General features: G+C 47.1%; 1 protein-coding gene across 1 annotated transcript in view; it reads right to left on the bottom strand.

Annotated features, from left to right (window-relative positions):
* CHST3 (carbohydrate sulfotransferase 3) overlaps positions 1 to 4673 on the bottom strand; it is a 41619-nt gene extending 36946 nt beyond the window's left edge. The window contains exon 1 of the mRNA XM_024739750.1: positions 4548 to 4673. The gene's annotated coding sequence lies outside the window, so the exon portion shown is untranslated. The remainder of the gene's footprint in view (positions 1 to 4547) is intronic.
* Between the last annotated feature and the right edge of the window lie 16090 nt (positions 4674 to 20763).

The raw sequence follows: 20763 nt of genomic DNA, 5'->3' as shown, positions 1-20763 counted from the left end.
CTGAGTGGAGCCCTCAGCTGCCAATCCCACCAGGGAAATACCCCCACCCTAGCACCCTGGTTCTCCCCTTCTCACTGGGTGCTGGGTTTTAGAGTGGGTCAACTGAATTAAATGAAGTTATTACGTTATCACGAGTTTACTTCATACTCCACAAAGAAACTAACAACAGTGAACTCACACCACCAGAGCCCTAAACTGATAGGGCCTAAGCTCATAGGACTCCGGTCAAAAGCAAAGACCCCTGACATTCTGGTTAGTCCGGGTAGCCCTACACCGTAAATGGGGTTTTTAGGGTTTCTTCACATGGGAGCCCACTTTGGAGAAAATTAGCTTTGGCCCATCCGCTCTAAACTGATGTTTAAGATGTAAAGCTTCCTCAGATGCCACAAAATTGGAAAAAGCCCCAACATTCTCCATCAACAAAGTCAAACTCACCTCGAGCAGGGCCGAGGCAGGGAGACTTCCTCAGATGGAGCAGGGCTGTGCTGCAACCCCTAGCTGTCTCTTCTCCCACATTCTCCTCTTGTCCCCAGCCACCAGTATGCCAGCTTCCCAGTGTCCCGGACAGCTGGCGGTGGGTGTGTTCCCCGACTTTTGAGGCTCCGAGTCAAGGAGGAGGGGCTGGATGGGGAGGATGCAGGAAGGAGGGAGCGGGTAAGGCAGCCGGTGAGCCAGGTGTGAGCACAGAGGCCAAAATAGAGTTTCCCAGGCTAGCTGTTTACTTGTGGCATTCAGGAGAGGCTGAGCTGGGAATTGGCTTATTTATTTTACACGCTTTTCCTCCAAATCCTTTTCAGACAGCCCTCTGGAATCCCAGTGATAAATTTCCCAGAGTCTAAAACAACCCAGCACACAGCCATCTCTGTGGGGCAGGGGGGTAAGGGAAGGCATGGGGGGAGGGTAGAGGCATAGAGAGGGAGTGATGGGCCGCTAGAGACCTTAAGTTACTGGTGGTCAGGGGCTCCTGTGGCCTGCATGCCCCTCCTTCCAAGTTTGCAGAGGGGGGGATGTGCAGGAGAACCAGCCTGATTTAGGGTGATGAAGACGTGGGCTGAGACCTTCAAGCACAGAACAAACTGTCCAGCCTGCCAGAGGCCACCCCACACCCAGACGTGGAATCTACATGCTCAGGGCAGGACAAGCAGTGTTCTTCCACCTGTTTAAGCAAAGGGGACAAGCATTTCTGTTTAAGGAATGAAAAGGAGAGCTGTTTTCCTTTCCTCCTGCGTGACTTCAAGAAGGGCAGAGGCCTCTCTGAGTGTTTCCTCACGGCAGATTCCCTTGGCTCCCCGCTTTACCACTTCCCAGCAGAGGCACTCACAGCCCCTCCCTGGTGTTCACCCATCATCTGACAATGTTCCTAAGTACCTCCGTGTGTCACACACTAGGACAGGGCCAGGGGTACAAAGATTAATAGCCCCCGCCCCTCGGATGGGGCAGCTTCTCCCCACACCCAGTCTCCCAACTTCCATCCTGGACAGCGAGTCCACACCACAGTGAAGCAGGGAGAGGGCGCCCGTATCTTTGCAGCTCAGCACTGCGAACGCTCCGGCACTCACCCAGGTGGGCTCGCTGTGGAAGGTGGGCAGGGCCAGCTGGGCAGTGCTTATCTTCTGCTCCTTGTTTAAGGTTGCCAGCTTTCCCCATGCCGTGAACACCTGTACCAGAGGATCTGGGCGTAGAGATGCGGGTGGGCAGAGCTGTGAGAATTCTTCCCCAACGGGGGTAACCCCCTCTCAGCCTTGGGGCTGGGGAGATAGAATACCAACCAGGCAGAAAACACAGCTGCCCCTAAGTGCCTGCAGGGAGTCCTGAAGGCAGCATGGCTTGCACTTCCTCCTTAGCTTTGTGACCTTGGGCTGCCACTGCACCTCTCTGAGCCTCATTTCCTCATCAGCAAATCAGGAATGAGAACCACTGTCCCTGTGGGGCCTGTGTGAGAAAGCATAAGCTGGGGACCCGGTGAGTCATGTGGTTATCGCAGCCCCTGGTTGCCCCAGCTTTCCCCATCCATCCCTCCTGAGGACCAGACACCACCACGGAGTCTAGCTCTCCTGGGCATGTGGTGGGTGGTGGGAAGGACAGCCGTGACATGCCCCTTCATATTCAGGTGAGGGCTGATTTCCCTGTGTGATAGATGTCTCCCCTGGCAAGGGCCGAAAGGGAAAGGAATATAGTCATCCATTTGAGGACATTTACCTGGCAATTGCTTCCAAACCCAAACCTGCGACTTGTATGGTCACGAGTGGTAGCTTTGTCCCCATTTCTCACATAAGCAGTGAATCTGCTCTCGCCGGAATTACTCCAACGTCTCCCTGCAGTCACTTCCAAACCCCCATCGTTTCCTGACTCCAAATCCACACGGAAGGCTCTAGCAGCCTGGTGCCACCCAGCCTTCGATTTCCATGACCCATGGTGTAACCCAGGCTAGGCAGAGTGTGTGTAAAAAGAGGACTGTAGTCAGGGGCCCCAGGACCCAGTGAGTGCATCAGCGTTGCTTCCTTGTTGCTATGAAGAACCAGTTAGGGACCTTAGAGACAGCTGGGCATGGTGGAAACAGCATGGGTTCCAGAGTCAGACTGTCCAGTTTCAAATCCTGGCTTTGTCCCTCACCAGCTGTGTGACCCCCAAAAAATTACTTAACCTTTCTGAACCTCAGTCTCCTAATCTGTAAAATGGTGACAAAACGCTAACTTCATAGGGATATAAGGTCTTGATGAGATAACGTAGAGCTCTTGATTCACAGAAGACATAAATAAGGTGGAAAGGTGATATTGGGAAGGGATTGGCTGCAGTGTTCCGCCTGAAATTGGGGGTGGCCAAGCCCAGATCACTCTCTCGCTCATCTGGGGCCACAATCCTGGGTGCTGCCTACGTACTTTGCTAATTTCAGGATTCAGACCACTTAGAAGCTTCACATGCACACCAAACCTAGTCACAAAGGGCCAGGGGTGGGGTGGGGGAATGACACATTTCTTTGTGATTACATGGCCAAGTTGCACCACATCCTGGCATGTTCCCAATTCCATGAAGGTAGGGAATCATTCTCAGGATTGCTTGCAATCCCAGTTCCAGGAACATGAGATGTTTCCACTCCTCTGGGAAGCTCATGCCAGCTGGTGCAGAGGAACCCACCCAATACTCAGTACAGGGACTGTGATTGCCCCCTCTCCCTGCTGCCACCACAGAGCCAAGCCACTGCTGGAGGACACAGCTCCTAGACCCTTCATGAGACCCATCTCCTTCCAGGCCAGTAGGAGCCAGGAAGAACACTCCACGACACTCCCAGCTTAGCCAGATGCAAAAATGGAGACTTTCTTACTGCCCCTCTTAGGGAAGCAGAGGCCAATGCTAAGACTCACGTCCCCAATGCCAGCCCACAGGGCACAACAGAACCTGCTGCTTGGGCTAAACAGATCAGGCAGGGCTCCCTGGAACCACTCAGGGCCCCCTCCTCTGCAGATAGACCAATTCCAACCTAGCTGAGGCCATCTGGCTTGGCCCACAGAGTGTCCTTAACATATATGAATTATTGGTGCCATTATTCATCAAACAACTATTTATCGAGTACCAACAATGCTAGGCACTGTACTAGATCCAGGACAACCTTTGAAACATCCTGGAGCCCCGGACACCAAGGGCATCCGAAAACAGACACAACTTCAGGTGCAATGAAAATAAATATGGCTTCAGGACTGCCCTGCTTTCTCCATGACCTTGGAGTGTTAAACATCCCCTACCACGTTTTACATATACACACCCAGGGCTGGAATCTCCTCAGCCCACCCCCCCTGGAAGTCTCTCTGAGGAAGCACATCCGCTAGGGGGAAGGGTCTGTGCTTCCCTCGCAGGCCCTGTCACTGCCACCACCCAGCTGTCCAGGGCAGCACCGCCTGCCAGCCTTTTCTACTCTGCTCACAGACCCTAACACGCCTGGTCTGAGTTTATGAGTCACTCCCTCCTTTCTCCCGGCCTCGCCTCCGGAAGGGCTGCGCACACCCAGACACATCACCCAGACACCGAGTTTCCATGCCAAACTCGCTCCTGATGAACCCGGAGAGCTGACTGAAATGTCTGATTTCCCCTCCCCACTTCTCAGCCTCGAGGTCCCGGCCACGACTTTTCAAAGACAAGGCAGCCCCTCTCCTGCCCGTCTCGCTTTGGGGACACCTCACTGTGGGGCTGCAGGGGCAGCAGACAAAGACAGTGGATTTATCTGAGGCTGGAGGACATGCTTGGTCTAAAGATCCGAACGCCCGCACTTCCGGAATTGCACGGTTCGGCCTGAAGCGTGTGCGTGCGTCTGTGGCTCGATGGGTGATGAGCTGTGCGTATGTGGCAGTTGTGAATCTGGGTGCAGTGGGTCTGGAGGTGTGGGTGCCTGCGCTGAGCTTTCCCCGTGCCGAGAACTCCCTCTCCCACCTTCGGTTTCGCCCCCTCTTCCTCCAAAGTTTGGCGCGCGCGCCCGATCGGGGATGGTGGGGTGCGCACCGCTGGGCCATCTCCCGGGCCCAGAGGCGGTTCCGGGATGCCGGTGCCCTACTTACCCAGCCACCGAGCCTCCTCCAGCGGGGGCGGATCCGACTTTCCGAGGCAGGGGTCCGGCGCGGGCAGCATCCGCCCGCAACTTTGCCCTCCTCTCAGCAGGACCAGGCAGAAGCGGCTTCGGCCAGGGACGGCGGCGGGGAGGGAAGGAGGCTCGGCCCCGCGGGTTCGCACGGTGGGCGGGAAGCGGCGCCAGGAGGGCGCCGTCCTGCGCAGCGAGCGAGCGGTCCTGCCTGGCGCCTTCCCCGTTCGGCCCGAGTCCGCGAGCGGCCGGCAGTGGCGGCGGATTCCTGAACTGCGTCCAAGGCGCCCGGGGAGCCCTCCTCCTCCTCCTTTTCTCCCTCACCCCACCCAGCTCCCACCCCTGCGCCCCCGGCAACTTGGGAACCGCTGGCGAAGTTGGCGCAGCTCGGGCTGCGCGACGGGCCTCCGGGTGGAAGCAGGGAAGGAGAGGGAGGAGCTGAGGGGGAGCGGGCCGCCGTCGCCCCAGCCCCTGGGGAGCTGCGCGCTGCAGGACCCCTCTGTGGGCCTTTGTTCCCAGCGCTGCGCCTCCGCCCGCCTGTCCCCTGGGACTCTCTTGAAGCCACTGGGATCCCTACCCGCTTTCAGAGACGCTGAGAAGAGCTCCCCTCCTGGGTTGGGAGGGGCGGGGGAGGGTTGGAAGGGAGGTGGCCTGGAGATCCCCGTGGCTTCGCTCTGCCAGAGCCCCTCAAGTCCTTCCCGCCTCCCATCCTATTGAAACGGAGTCTTTCTAAAACCTGAGTTCCCTTAGGAGTTTATGATTAATGTGTCTATCCAAAACTTTATTCCCTTTCTTGTCCCCTCTGACTTCAATCCTGTGCTAACTGAACACTAGTCAACCAGAGTCAGTTGACTAAAATTGCTGCTGTTGAGAACATGGTTAATGTAGTAAGGTTGCCGGTGTGAATTACACTGTTAATGTACTAAAGTTGCTATTACAGATATCATTAATGTATAAACTCAGGTTGTTTCTCCAGGGCAAGATACGTCAACAGACCCCCTGAGGCCTGGACCACCTGGCCAGAGAATCCTAAACCAGAGACATCCTGGGTCCCGGAACCTGAATGTCACAGAAAGCACAGTATAAGATCTCTAGTCAATATCTTGTAATAACCTATAATGAAAAAGAATATATATGTATATATACATATATATACACATATATATGTATAACTGAATCACTTTGCTGTATACCTGAAACTAACACAATATTATAAATTAACTATACTTCAATTTAAAGAAAGGTTAAAAAATGTCACAGAAATGTCCCAAGATGATTAATCCTAGCCTCTTTGTTCTTCCCCTTTATAAAACCCCCTCACTCAAAGACCAAGTGGAGTGGATCTGAGGTGTGTCTCCCACTCCCTTGCTGGGTGCCTTGCAATGAACCCTGTACTTTACTTCACCACAACCTGCTGTAGTATATTGGCTACGCTGCTTGTTGGGCAGATCCTAGTTCGGTTCGATAACAATTTTGTCCACCATGAAGAGACCATCAACTGGAACTTTTTGTAAAAGGGAAGGAAAATGACATGAAATTCTTTGTGTGTAGGCTTTTATGCTATTGTATCAAAGTTAGCCTTTTGGAACTGGTTTGGCTTTGAGCCTTTTGGAATTGGTTTGTCTTTTATCTCTGTGTGTGTGTGTGTTTGTGTGTGTGTATGTATTTGTGCTAAAGAAGGTACACTATTTTACTTGGTGGACATTAAACATTAAACCAAAGTTCAGTTCCTAAAAATAGCCCTTTAGGATGCATCCTACAAAATTGGACCACCTTTTGTTCTGGTACTATGACTAAAGCCAAAAAGATGATTTTTTTCTTTTTGGTAACACTGTGTAACCACAGTATTCTTTAGACTCTGGAGAAAAATGCCCAAGATTAGGCTCATTTGATAATCCATAACTAGTTTTGCCAGCTTGATAAAACATCTTTTCAGAATTCTGACCCTAAGAGAGCAGATTCTAGGAGGAACTTGCTTTTCTCTCCCTGTGCCTTGAGCTGTAAATGTTCTACCAGGGCTCTCAGGAACTCCTGTCTTATCTAGGCATCTCCAATTCCTGAGACTGAGAGGAAAAATGGGGGGTGGAGGGAAGAGGCCTTTTTAAACTTAACTTATTCCAACTGTTATTTATAAACTAGTGAGTTTTATATTGTAATACCTGATTCATGGCTAAGTTAAAATGAAGCTATGAGGTCTCTAGTTGTATCTGCCTATATGTCTGTGTGTACATTATACATATGATATGTCTCAACTTCCAGACCTTATTAACAAAATTAATTTCTTGCGACTTCCCTGGTGGCTCAGTGGTTAAGAATCCGCCTGCCAATGGGGGGGACATGGGTTCGAGCCCTTGTCCGGGAAGATCCCACATGCTGTAGAGCATCTAAGAACATGTGCCACAACTACTGAGCCTGTGCTCTAGAGCCCACAAGCCACAACTACTGAAGCCCACGCAACTAGAGCCTGTGCTCTGCAACGAGAAGCCACCACGATGAGAAGCCCGTGCACCGCAACAAAGAGTAGCCCCCACTCGCTGCTACTAGAGAAAGCCCGCACACAGCAACGAAGGCCCAACGCAGTCAAAAATAAATAAATAAATTTTAAAAAATTATTAAAAAGGAATATACAAGAAACTAAACCAAAGAAATTTCAGGTTTATGTGAACTGGGAAATATTCAGTATTAAATTAACTTTGGGCATTAAAGTTCATTTTTGCTGGTTTAATTAATCAGACATGTCCTTGGAGCCATCAACATTATGATATTTTTATTGTACCTAGGTTTACTGGGGGTTAAATAAGATCTTATTATATCTGTTGCAGAATTTGTCAGCAAGACAAATAACTTGGTATGATGAAATTTTTTTTTTTTGCGCTACACGGGCCTCTCACTGCTGCGGCCTCTCCCGTTGTGGAGCACAGGTTCCGGACACGCAGGCCCAGCGGCCATGGCTCACGGGCCCAGCCGCTCCACGGCATGTGGGATCTTCCCAGACCGGGGCACGAACCCGTGTCCCCTGCATCAGCAGGCGGACTCTCAACCACTGCGCCACCAGGGAAGCCCGATGAAATTTTTAAAAGTAAATTAAATGTAAAGGAGATAAGTTTTTTTTTTAAAGGAGAACTCTTTAAGAATAATTATGTTTTATGACTGTCTACTTAGAAGTAGTTTCTTCAGATACTTGGTAACTTGAAACTTTAGAGTTTTGCTAAATTAAGTTAAATGATGGAAGTTTATTGAATATTTTACAAGTTTGCTAATCTACAGAGTGCTAATGTAAAAGAAGTTCATAGTTGCTTATTTCTTAGTTTTCACTAGAAATTAAGGTTTTCAAGAGTTGAGAATTCTAATTAATATATTTAATTAAAACTAAAATTTAATAAGAAAACACCTTTGTATGCAAGGAAAAGAAGGTATAAGAAATGGAAATTCATTTTTTTAAGAGAGAGAAAGTAATTTGGTCCTAAAACTGGTTATTTCTAAATGGGAAAGAAAATATGGGACAAATTAATATGGGTATAGAAAGTTGTGGAAGCTTTGCAAGAGGGAAAGGTCTTTAGAAAGGAATTCTATGTGTAGTCAGGACTAACGAAGATTAGAATGAGTTTAATTGAGTAAATGAATTTTAATATTAAAGGTAAGATGGTGTAAAACCTGGGTTGGTTTTCTCTCTCTATGAAGAGAACAAAGTTTTTTTGGACTGTTGAGCTGCTTTTGATAACAGATTGTAAGTTTCTTTCCAAGCTTTTAAGTGATTTAAAGTGTTCTGTATTTGCTTTTGAAATCTTTTGTTGTCACTTTGGTTAAATGAATAAGTTTTGTTTCACGGTGCCCTGTGGTCCTATCTGACCAAGTGTGATACCTCCCGCGCCTGGTGCAGTGTCCTGCTGGGCAGAGCCACCTCTGGGGTACAAGGCTAGCGTGGGAAAGGACTTGGAATTGGAGCACAAACAAAAAATCAAAACCCTCAACATCTGCACTTGGCACCTGTCATTCTCAACATGTGTAGATGAGAAATCCAAAGAGGATTGAGAATGACCCACGAGCAGGTCCTCACAGGTGCAAGAAGTCAGAGGGCCCTGTTCATTACCTAGGACCAGAGCATCCAAAGCTTCAACCAGCTGCCAGCTGGAGGGGGCCTGGGCAAGGTACTCAAGGCTGTGAGATGAGACCTTGGTATCTCTTATAGCAGAAAAACCCAACTGGGTGCTTCCCTTCTGTTATTAACAGCGACCTGCAATAGGGGACCAGGGATTTGGTGAGAATTGAGACCCCAGCTCACTTCCTGGGTAAGCTCCCGGAACCCCTTCCTCTGCAGCTCCAGCCACCCTGGTTGCTCTCGCCTCACATCACAGGGGCCCGGCCTCTGCCCTGGAGTCAGTCTGCAGGCTCTCCAACTTGTATTTAGAGTCAGTATCTTGACACATGGGTTTCTCCAGACCCTATCCCCTCTTCTAAGAAGGGAGGGCCTCCATTTCAGCCTCACAAATCTGTCAAGAAGCTACCTTTAACTGCACCTGCTGGTCTTACAAGGGAGGCCTTCCTGCGGGACACACGGAATCTGGAATTTTATCGCCAGAACTTTGTGATGCCCCTCAGGGGATACAAAGGTGGAAACTTAGACCATGTCACCACCAGATTGTAGAGAATGAGACTCTGTGCTACTGATGTTGGTCAGGGGTGGGGAGGGTGCACCTGAGTAGTCACTGAGGAATTCCTGTGTTCACCCAATGCTTGTTGAACACATACTGGATATGGGGGCCCATAGAGGTAAACAAGCCTAGTCTCACCTTCTGATTAACGAAGACAGACCTATGTCTGAACAAGCACTAGTGAATCAGTGTGCTGTGTGAGGTGAGGCTAGGGCTGGGGATGGGGATAGGTGTCTCCAGAGCAAGACCACAGGCTTGCACAACTCCAGGAGCACCACGCATGTGGAATGTGATGTGACTGTTGGCCCCTGGGACTGTGCAGTGTGGCAGCCTTATTCCCGGAGCTGAAGACCCCAGGCCTGGGCTTAAGAGATGAGCTGAAGTTCTGCAGATAGGAAAGAAGGTAGCAGTGAGCCCTGGCTCTCTAAGTAAAGGGACCAGCAATTGAAAGAAACATAGGTGTAAAAGGGTATTCTCTCCTCAAGCATGCCAGCCACTACTTGGGCCTTCAGTGAGGGTATCTTGGGTGCAAATGAGAAGTAGAGAGTAAGGGTCTGATCCAGGACATTGAGAATTTTCATCCTAAAATAGTTTCCAGGCTCTACCTCTTCCCATAGTTGCTCTGCCAAGAGAGTTGGTCTCAGGTTTTTGGTTTTTTTTTTTTTTTGAAAGAAAAAATTGAAAGAACTTTCCAGGCCAGAGGCAGAATTGCAAGATGGTTAAGAACGTGGGAGCCTGAGCACCATTTTAACCAAGTGATCCAAGTGATGAAATAAAAATTCACACTTTAAAGGCAAGACAAGAAAAATTTAAACAGAAAACTTTCTCTGTCCTTTGGCCTCCTCTCTCCCCTCTAGCACCTTTGTGCATCTCCATTATGTGTTAACTAGACTCCCCAATGGCAGAAGTACCTGCTCAATCAGAAAGATAAATTTTTCTCCTTCTGACAGCAGCCGTGTAACTCCTTAGGTGACACCATTCCTTTCTCAATCTTGTAAAGGGTCACGATGACCCACCACTCTCTTTGTCTGTGCAGATATCTTTGGTGAACTCTATATACAAAGCCAATATAACATTTCCATTAAAGATATCGATTGGTGCAGAACGGACTGGTCAGACAACCTGGGGAGATACTGGGCTGCATCTAATGGAAGTTCTTAGCTTGAATACTTACTTATGACCTTATTAATGTTACTAGCTGTATTACTTATATTCTGCCTATTTTACAAGATTATTATTCTCTCATTACCACATACGTGACAGCCTCTGATAAAAATAATGATGACGGGGGCTTCCTTGGTGGCGTGGTGGTTAAGAATCCGCCTGCCAATGCAGGGGATACGGGTTCAAGCCCCGGTCTGGGGAGATCCCACGTGCCGCGGAGCAACTAAGCCCGTGGGCCACAACTACTGAGCCTGCACTCTAGAGGCCGCGAGCCACAACTACTGAAGCCTGTGTGCCACAGCTACTGAAGCCCATGCGCCTAGAGCCCGTGCTCCGCAACAAGAGAAGCCACCGCAATGAGAAGCCCGCGCACCGCAACGAAGAGTAGCCCCCGCTCTCAGCAACTAGAGAAAACCCGCGTGCAGCAGCGAAGACCCAATGCAGCCAAAAATTAAATAAATGAATAAATAAATAGATTTATTAAAAAAAATAATGATGACTAGGCAACTTGAAACAGTTGAGCAAATATATAGTCCTCTAAGATCAATGATTGTAATACCGTAACTCTAGATATGGGAAGAAACAACAAGAGGGTACCATTTTCTGGACCATAACAGACTAGTAAGACAGGGGATCTAGAGGCTTTTGGCTACTGTTAACAGGGCCTAGTCCAATAATAGCATGTCGAGTGGCCTATCAACAAAATCTTCTCCTGACCTAAGAGTGAGCATTCCTGAGGCCGTGGGACAAATCGGTCACGAAATGCCTCCCAAACCTTGGTGGAAATTAAGGCTGAAAGGAAGGGGATTGTAATACAAAGAATGTTGCCCACCATCCAGTTCTCTGAGAATCAAGTTGTTAGCCACTGCAGTCGCTGACTTACATACACCTTGAAATGGGTTCAGGGATCAGGATGAAGCACTTTGTGCTCTAGGAAAACTGACAGAACCGGCCCTCAGATAATTGGATATTTTCGGGAAAAATTTTATGAACTCAGCTTCTTGCATTTTCCCAGACTTAGAAAAAGCACTAAAGCCGTTAACTAAGAGATCTGTTCATCTGAATAATAGTAACCTTCTACTGAGATGTGTGCTTGGTTGCACGTACCCCTTCACCAAACTCACATATATACTAGCCTCCCCGCTTACCTCTTTGGAACAGTTCTCAGAGCTGTCTGAAGGACTGTCTCCCAGATTATAATCCCCAGGTTGGCTCAATTAAAATTTCCCATTTCTTTCTTAGATTGACTATTGACTAATTTTTTTATCGACATTGACACAAGCTGAGGTCACAAATGATGGGACACACTGACATCACGGGCCTCCTGTCGTGATGTGCTGGGATGGACACAATGTATGAATTATTCCTGCCAAAGAAAGAAAAAAATCACCTCAGTCTAATCATGAGGAGACATCAAACAAACCCAGACTGAGGGACATCTACAGAACAGTTAGCCTGTAATATTTAAAATGTCAAATGACACGAAAGGCAAAGGAAGACGCTAAGAAACCATTCTGGGTTGGAAGAGATTAAAGAGGCATGAGCACTGTGACAGGCAGGCTTCCCCAATTACCCCCCGTCTTTGATGTCATCACCTCTCCTTGAGTGTGCCAGGACCTGGTGACTTGCTTCTTCTTTTTTTTTTTATTGAAGTATAGTTGATTTACAATATTGTATTAGTTTCAAGTATACAGCAAAGTGATTCCGTTATTTTTTTTCAGACTCTTTTCCATTATAGGTTATTACAAGATACTGAATATAGTTCCCTGTGCTATAGTAAATCCTTGTTGTTTATCTATTTTATATATAGTGGTGTATATCTGTTAATTCCATGCTCCTAACTTATCCCTCCCCCATGCCTTTCCCCTTTTGTAACCATAAGTTTGTTTACTGTTTCTGTGAGTCTGTTTCTGTTTTGTCAATAAATTCATTTGTGTTATTTTGTAGATTCCACATATAAGTGATATCGTATAACGTTTGTCTTTTTCCGTCTGACTTACTTCACTTAGTATGATAATCTCTAGGTCCAGCCATGTTACTGCAAATGGCAATATTTAATGCTTTTTTATGGCTGAGTAATATTACATTGTATAAATATACCATATCTTCTTTATCCATTCATCTGTTGATGGACACTTAGGTTGCTTCCGTGTTGGTGACTTGCTTCTAATAATAGAGTACAGCAAAGGTGATGGAATGTCACTTCTGAGAACCGAAAAGACTGTGTTTAGATTACAAAAGACTGTGACTTCCGTCTTGCTAGCATTCCCTCTCTGGTTCATCTCAGCGTGCTTGGTCTGATGAAGCAAATTTTCAGATTGTGATCTACCCTATGGAGAGGCCCGTGTTTCAAGGAACTGAGGCCTTTGGGCCTGATGTCACTGAATCCTGCCAGCAATTCCTGAATGAGCCTGGAAGCAGATTCTGCCCCAGTTGAATCTTGAGATCACTGCAGCCCTGGCTGACACACCTTGATTGCAGCCTTGAGCCAACTAGCCCAGCGAGGCCGCATCCAGATTCTTGACCCACAGAAACTGTGAGATGATAAAGGTTGCTGCTTTAAGCCACTAAGTTTTGGGGTGACTTGTTATGCATCGACTTACAAGTAATACAACCACTGAATGTAATGTGTAATCCTGAACTGGATTCTGGAACCGAAAAAAAAAAATCACTATGAAAGACATTATTTTGATAATTGACCCAATATGAATAGGGACAGAATGAATAATAATATTGTGTCAAGATTAAATTTCTCGAGTTTGATAACTGTACTGTTCTGTAAGATGATATTTGGTTCATTAGAGATACACACAGAAATACTTAGGGTCATGATTTCTGCCACTTCCTCTCAAATGGTTCATTGGTGCAAATAATAATATATATTATACATATTATATATAACATATTATAGAGAAAGAGTTTCGTTTATTTATGAACTTATCTGTTGTGTAACAAACCACCTCAAAACTTAATGACTTAAAACAACCAAAATGTGTTATTTCTCACAGTCTTGTGGGTTGACTGGATTCGTCTGGAAGGCTCCTCTGCTCTACGTGGCATCAACCGAGGTCACTCACTCTGTGGCGCTTAGCTGGCAATTGGAGTGGCCTGGGCTGGAAAGTCCAAGAGGCTTCACTCCCATGTGTGGCACGTTAGTGCTTCTCAACATGGCCTCTCTCTCCCCACGTGGCTAGCTTGGGCTCCCTCACAGCATGGTGGTTTCAGAGTAGTCAGGCCTCTTACATAGTGGCTACCTTCCAAGAAGAGAGAGGAGGTGTAAGCTGCCTGACCCAAGGCAGCCTAGCTGCATGCTGCCAAGGAATTGTTGAGCCATTCTTAGGATCTGGGGCAAATCCCCTTCTCCGGGCCAGGAAGAGCTAGTTGGCAGTGACTCAGGGAAAAATCCTGGGGGCAAAGGAAGAGGGGAAGGGGAAGAATATAAAGAGCTTCCCCAGCTGGAATTAAAGGGCCCGAGGCCCAAGACCCTAGAGTAAGCTCTTCCCTCTCCCCACTCAGCTTCCTGGGCCCCCATCATTGTAACCTGAGAGCTCACTTAAAGATATCAGGGAGTGAAGAGGGAGGAAGAAAAATGGCACTTTTGGGGCACAAAGTGCCTGGAGCTTTACCTACATTATTTCATTGACACCTGACAGCAGCCCTGCAAAGAAACCATTATTATCCCCTTTGCAAAGAAGAGGTAGCAGAGGTCTCAGAGGTGCGGTGACTTGAACTGACTCATACTGCAAAGGTATTGGATCAAAGGATGTATTTGCTTCTTTTTTATTTTATTTTTTAAATCTTTTTTTAAAATTTTTGGCTGTGTTGGTTCTTTGTTGCCGCGCGTGGGCTTTCTCTAGTTGCGGTGAGCGGGAGCTACTCTTCATTACGGTGCGTGGGCTTCTCATTGCGGTGGCATCTCTTGTTGTGGAGCATGGGCTTTAGGTGCACGGGCTTCAGTAGTTGTGGCACACGGGCTTAGTTGCTCTGTGGCATTTGGGATCTTCCCGGACCAGAGCTTGAACCCGTGTCCCCTGCATTGGCAGGCGGATTCTCAGCCACTGCGCCACCAGGGAAGTCCCTGGATTCGCTTCTTTATTCAACAAACATTTTTTGGCCCAGGATTGTGCTGGGCTTGGGAACAGTAGGATGCATGTTGTCTTTGTCAGCTATTGCTGCAATAAGTCCGCAAAACAAACATCCTGCAAATCTCAGTGGCTCCCAATGACAAGTATTTATTTTCCTCATTCCTAGGTAGGTCAGGGGTCAGCAGGGATTTCTGTTTCAGGCCACAGGTTGGCTGGGCTTGGGTCCAGCCTTTGGGTTGGGTTCAGGTCTACTCTTCACATCCCCACATTCTACATGGACCAGTGGCTATCCTGGAGCATGTGCTTCTCGAGGGAGATCACAGGAATACAAGAGACAAACCAAACCACCAAACCAAAGCCTCTGCAACATCATGATCTGGGGCAAATCCCCTTCTCCGGGCCAGGAAGAGCTAGTTGGCAGTGACTCAGGGAAAAATCCTGGGGGCAAAGGAAGAGGGGAAGGGGAAGAATATAAAGAGCTTCCCCAGCTGGAATTAAAGGGCCCGAGGCCCAAGACCCTAGAGTAAGCTCTTCCCTCTCCCCACTCAGCTTCCTGGGCCCCCATCATTGTAACCTGAGAGCTCACTTAAAGATATCAGGGAGTGAAGAGGGAGGAAGAAAAATGGCACTTTTGGGGCACAAAGTGCCTGGAGCTTTACCTACATTATTTCATTGACACCTGACAGCAGCCCTGCAAAGAAACCATTATTATCCCCTTTGCAAAGAAGAGGTAGCAGAGGTCTCAGAGGTGCGGTGACTTGAACTGACTCATACTGCAAAGGTATTGGATCAAAGGATGTATTTGCTTCTTTTTTATTTTATTTTTTAAATCTTTTTTTAAAATTTTTGGCTGTGTTGGTTCTTTGTTGCCGCGCGTGGGCTTTCTCTAGTTGCGGTGAGCGGGAGCTACTCTTCATTACGGTGCGTGGGCTTCTCATTGCGGTGGCATCTCTTGTTGTGGAGCATGGGCTTTAGGTGCACGGGCTTCAGTAGTTGTGGCACACGGGCTTAGTTGCTCTGTGGCATTTGGGATCTTCCCGGACCAGAGCTTGAACCCGTGTCCCCTGCATTGGCAGGCGGATTCTCAGCCACTGCGCCACCAGGGAAGTCCCTGGATTCGCTTCTTTATTCAACAAACATTTTTTGGCCCAGGATTGTGCTGGGCTTGGGAACAGTAGGATGCATGTTGTCTTTGTCAGCTATTGCTGCAATAAGTCCGCAAAACAAACATCCTGCAAATCTCAGTGGCTCCCAATGACAAGTATTTATTTTCCTCATTCCTAGGTAGGTCAGGGGTCAGCAGGGATTTCTGTTTCAGGCCACAGGTTGGCTGGGCTTGGGTCCAGCCTTTGGGTTGGGTTCAGGTCTACTCTTCACATCCCCACATTCTACATGGACCAGTGGCTATCCTGGAGCATGTGCTTCTCGAGGGAGATCACAGGAATACAAGAGACAAACCAAACCACCAAACCAAAGCCTCTGCAACATCATTGGCCAGAACAAATCCCATGCCCAACCTAAAGGTGTGAAGGTGGAGAGGTCTCTTTTACCCACCATGAAGCCACGGTGATGGCATAGATAGAGAATTCTGTGATGAGGGGAGTGAATTGAGAGCAGGGATCCAGTGTGCTGCAGGTGACAAGACACAGGCCTTGCCCTCAGGGGGCTCACCGTCTAGTGGTGGAGGTGCTCGTAAAGACACAATTGAGGGACGTGCAGTGAGGAGGCATCTGTGGGTGGCATGGGACTGTGCGTGCGTGTGTACGTGCGTGTGCATGAACGCACAGCTTGGGAGCATGGAGATGGTGGGTCCCTGCAGCCAGCTAGACAGCTAAGATTTTCTAGAGAGGAGACGCCCAAGGCAAATGCTAAAGGATAAAATAAATAGCGGCTCTTGACTGAACTGGAGAGAAGCGGCGGGGAAGCGAGGAAGGGCTTTACGGGCAGTCATAACTGTGGGTGCGAAGGCAAGGGGACCAGGAGCAGGACGGTGTAAGCCAGGAACTCGAGAAGCTGCCTGCTGTCCTTGGAGCATGCCGGGGAGGGCAGCACATGTCAGGAGTTGATGAGACGCAGACATAGGCAGGACCCCAGCCACGGAGGGCCTTTGTCAAGTGCTGGATGGCATCTTCCCTTCACCTCCAGAGCACTCCCCACGCTCCTCCACTCCGCTCCCTCTCCTGGGTCACTGGCCTGTACGGACTACAGCCAAAGCCTCTCTCATTCTGGGAAGATGGCAGAATGAAGTTCTAGCCTCTTCCCAGGTTCCCCCTGTTATGGACTGAACACTGTCCTCCCAAAATCCGTTTGTTGAAGCTCTAACCCCCAAAGTGACTGTATTTGGAGATAGGGCCTTAAAGTGTATAATTAAAGGTCATTGAGTTCATAAGGGGTCTAATCTGACAGGATGGGTGTCTTTAGAAGAGGAAGAGACACCAGAGATCTCATTCCCTCTCTCCATGTGCTCACAGAGGAAAGACCAAGTGAGGACACAGTGAGAAGGTGGCTGTCTATAAGCCAAGAAGAAAGGTCTCACCAGAAACCAGCACTGACAGCACCTTGATCTTGGACTTAGCCTCCCAAACTGTGAGAAAATAAATTTCTGTTGTTTGAGCCACCTGGCCTGTGGTATTTTGTTATGACAGACCTAACAGACTAATATGCCCCCCCACCCCCCAAAAAAAACCTAACTAGAATAAAAAAATCAGAAGAGCCACAGACAATTTCTACAACAAAACTGGGTGACAAATTAAACTCACAAGCTCAAAATACCAGTTGAGTGGGGACAAACCATAGTTACTAGACTCATGTGATACTGGTTTCTGTGTAGGAGAAAGCAGAAAGAAGACACCTGGGCTTCTGATGGTCCTGAGAACAGTTAAATTCCCAAATCACCAACTCCTACTCAAAAGCATGGCAGGCCAATTCAAAAGCAGCTAAAACTAGAAAATACTTCTGCAGTACCCAATTTGTATATAAGTGCCAGGGAACCACTGTACAGTGAGGTCTAACAGTGCTAGAGCCATCTGGGTCCCATAAATTCACTTTTGCTTCCCCTATACACTCCTGAAACTAATAGACTGGAGCGCTTTTTAATGACAAAGTCCCGCACTGGGACTTGGAGAGTAGACTACAAACTAATCAGGACAGGCACACTAGGGACAAAGAAAGAAAAGCTCCAGGCAAACGTGGGGTGGGAGGATGGAGGATCAAGGGATCTCAAGAAGTACAAAGTCATGTGTGTGTGTATGTACATATATATTATATATACACACAAACATATATATAAATCACTGAGGCAGATTTTATTTTCTGAAGATGGCTGCAAAAATTATCTCCTCATCCCACATGCCCTTCTTTTTTCTTTTAAATTAATTTTTCTTTGGCTGCATTGGGTCTTCATTGCTGTGTGTGGGCTTTCTCTAGTTGCGGCGAGCAGGGGCTACTCTTCGTTGCAGTGCACACAGGTTTCTCATTGCGGTGGCTTCTCTTGTTGCAGAGCATGGGCTCTAGGAGCGCGGGCTTCAGTAGTTGTGGCATGTGGGCTCAGTAGTTGTGGCACGGGCTCTAGAGCACAGGCTCCAGTAGTTGTGGCGCATGGGCTTAGTTGCTCCATGGCATGTGAGATCTTCCTGGACCAGGGCTTGAACCCGTTGGCAGGCGGATTTTTAACCACTGCGCCATGGGAGAAACCCCCTTCTTTTTTAAAAAATATTTATTTATTTATTTGGTTGTGATGGGTCCTAGTTGTGGCAGGTGGGCTCCTTAGTTGTGGCTCATGAGCTCCTTAGTTGTGGCACGCAGGCTCCTTAGTTGTGGCATGCATGTGGGATCTAGTTCCCTGATCAGGGATCGAACCCAGGTCCCCTGCATTGGGAGCATGGAGTCTTAACCACTGTGCCACCAGGGAAGTCCCCCACATGCCCTTCTTGCACTGTGGCCTTGACTTTTGTCCCTTTAATTGTGGGACCTATGTACCTGGCTGGAACTTTGTGACCGTCTTGACACAGAGAGTACCGTGGAAGTAGAGGCCACGTGGCTTTCAAGACTGTACAAATGCCATGTATGTCCACCTTCTTTCTTAAAATGTTCACTCATGGAAATCAGCCACCATGCTGTGAGGAAGCCCAACAAGCCACATGAAGAGATCACAGGTAGGTGTTCTAGCAGACAGCCAGCATCCAGCACCAGACATATGAGTGAATGAGCTGTCAGATGGCCCCAGCACTTTCAAGTCATCTCCACTCAGTCTTCCAGCTGTGACACCAGGCATCACAATGCAGAGACATGCCATCCTGACCGTATTCTTTCTAAATGTCTGGCCCACAGAAACTGCGAACACAATAAAATGGTGGTTGTTTTATACACCAAATTTGGGGTGATTTGTTATGCAGCAATAGTAATTAGAACAATCACTTTGTAAACTCAACAGAATGAGGAGCTCAAGACCTATGAAGTTAGAAAACTATCCTTACTCACCTGATGTCCCCTAAAAATACTGGAAAATTCACTTTACTTTAAAAAGGAGCATCAGAAAAGCATCAAGGTTGAATCCTGTGTAAAATTATGAGAAAAAGGAGAATGAGTTGCAAAATAACATTCCTACAAATAATAAAAGCATGCCAGGAAAACATGTCCACAAAGGAGATGAAAACATTTCCAAAAAAATTAGAGAAAAATTTTAAATGATAGAAATTATGAAACTATATAAATCAAAATTGGATGAGCTCAGAAGTCAGGTGATTAGGGTAAAAAGGAGAAAGTTTTGAAAAGAATGATGATAAAGTCAGAAAATAACTACATAGAACAGGAAACCATTTCAGAAATGAAGATGAAACGAAAAGGAACAGAAGAGAGAATAACCATAATAGAGAATATTTTCAAAGAAAACTAAGATAGAAAGGAAGGCATTTTAAAAGCGAGATAAAGAGATAAAAAGATTCGAGAGTGATAGAACAGAGAAAATGTAGAAAAGGAAGAGTGAACATACATGTAATAGGAATCCATGAAGAACCCTGAAGAAAAGCAAAACAGTGGAACAGAAAAAGTACTAAAAACTATAATTCAAGGAGATGTTCCTCACAGAGAGCATGGCCTGAAATTTCATCTGGAAGAAGCATCTGTATACCTGGGTGAGTCAATCCTGAGACTTATGTCTAGGAAAACTGTTGGGCTTTAAAGGAAAAAAAAAAATAGAATAAAAGCAAAAAGACAAATCACTTATTTTTTTTGAATTTTATTTTATTTATTTTTTTATACAGCAGATTCTTATTAGTTATCCATTTCATACATATTAATGTATACATGTCAATCCCAATCCCCCAGTTCATCACACCACCACCACACCCCTCTCCACTTTCCTCCCTTGGTGTCCATATATTTGTTCTCTACATCTGCAAATCACTTATAAAGGAAAGAAAAACAAGTTGTCATCTGACTTTTCAACAGCAATGATTTATGTCACAAGACAATATACTGATGTATTTCAGGAAATGTGAACAAAGGATTTTATACCAAGTGAAACTGACCTTCAAGTATAAAAGCCAAACTGTTACAAATGTGGAAGAACCCAAGAAATATTGTTCCCTTGAGCCCTTTCTGGGTAATCCAGGCTTCGAAAAGCCAAAAAGACTGGTGAATCCTTTACATTAAATCTTGCGAAATGTCCCAGCTAACAATCAAGTAAGGAATCACAGAACTGAATATCACCATTTTACATGCCTAATGAATTAAAGGATCCAGGCACTGATCATCTGTGGCTGCTAATATCACAAAAAGAGATCATCAGACATTGTGCATCCCCTGATGGAAGAATAAAATATCACCTATTAAATAGAATTGTCCAGAAGAAGAAGCAGAAGAGGAGGAGGGGAAGAGGAGTAGAAATGAACTTGGATCCAATCAAGCCTATAATCTAACTACCAATTCAAGGAAATACAAGGGACAAAGGAACGTTGTTAAAATGGTACCCTCAAGACTGACACAATCCAGATTGTGGGAAGTTCTGCAGATGAAAAACACAAGTTTTTCAATAACAACCAAGTGAAAATTGCAAAGAGAAAAATAAGAGGTGGATAGGAAACATAAATTAAAAGAAATTAAAGAGGGCTTCCCTGGTGGCGCAGTGGTTGAGAGTCCGCCTGCCGATGCAGGGGACACGGGTTCGTGCCCCGGTCCGGGAAGATCCCACATGCCGCGGAGCGGCTGGGCCCGTGAGTCATGGCCGCTGAGCCTGCGTGTCCGGAGGCTGTGCTCCGCAACGGGAGAGGCCACAACAGTGAGAGGCCCGCGTACC

The sequence above is a fragment of the Neophocaena asiaeorientalis genome, unplaced genomic scaffold, assembly GCF_003031525.2.
Source record: "Neophocaena asiaeorientalis asiaeorientalis breed wild unplaced genomic scaffold, Neophocaena_asiaeorientalis_V1.1 scaffold501, whole genome shotgun sequence".
In the NCBI taxonomy this organism is placed as follows: Eukaryota; Metazoa; Chordata; class Mammalia; order Artiodactyla; family Phocoenidae; genus Neophocaena; species Neophocaena asiaeorientalis.
Note: the sequence above shows the minus strand (reverse complement) of the source record. Positions and strands in the feature narration are given on the sequence as shown.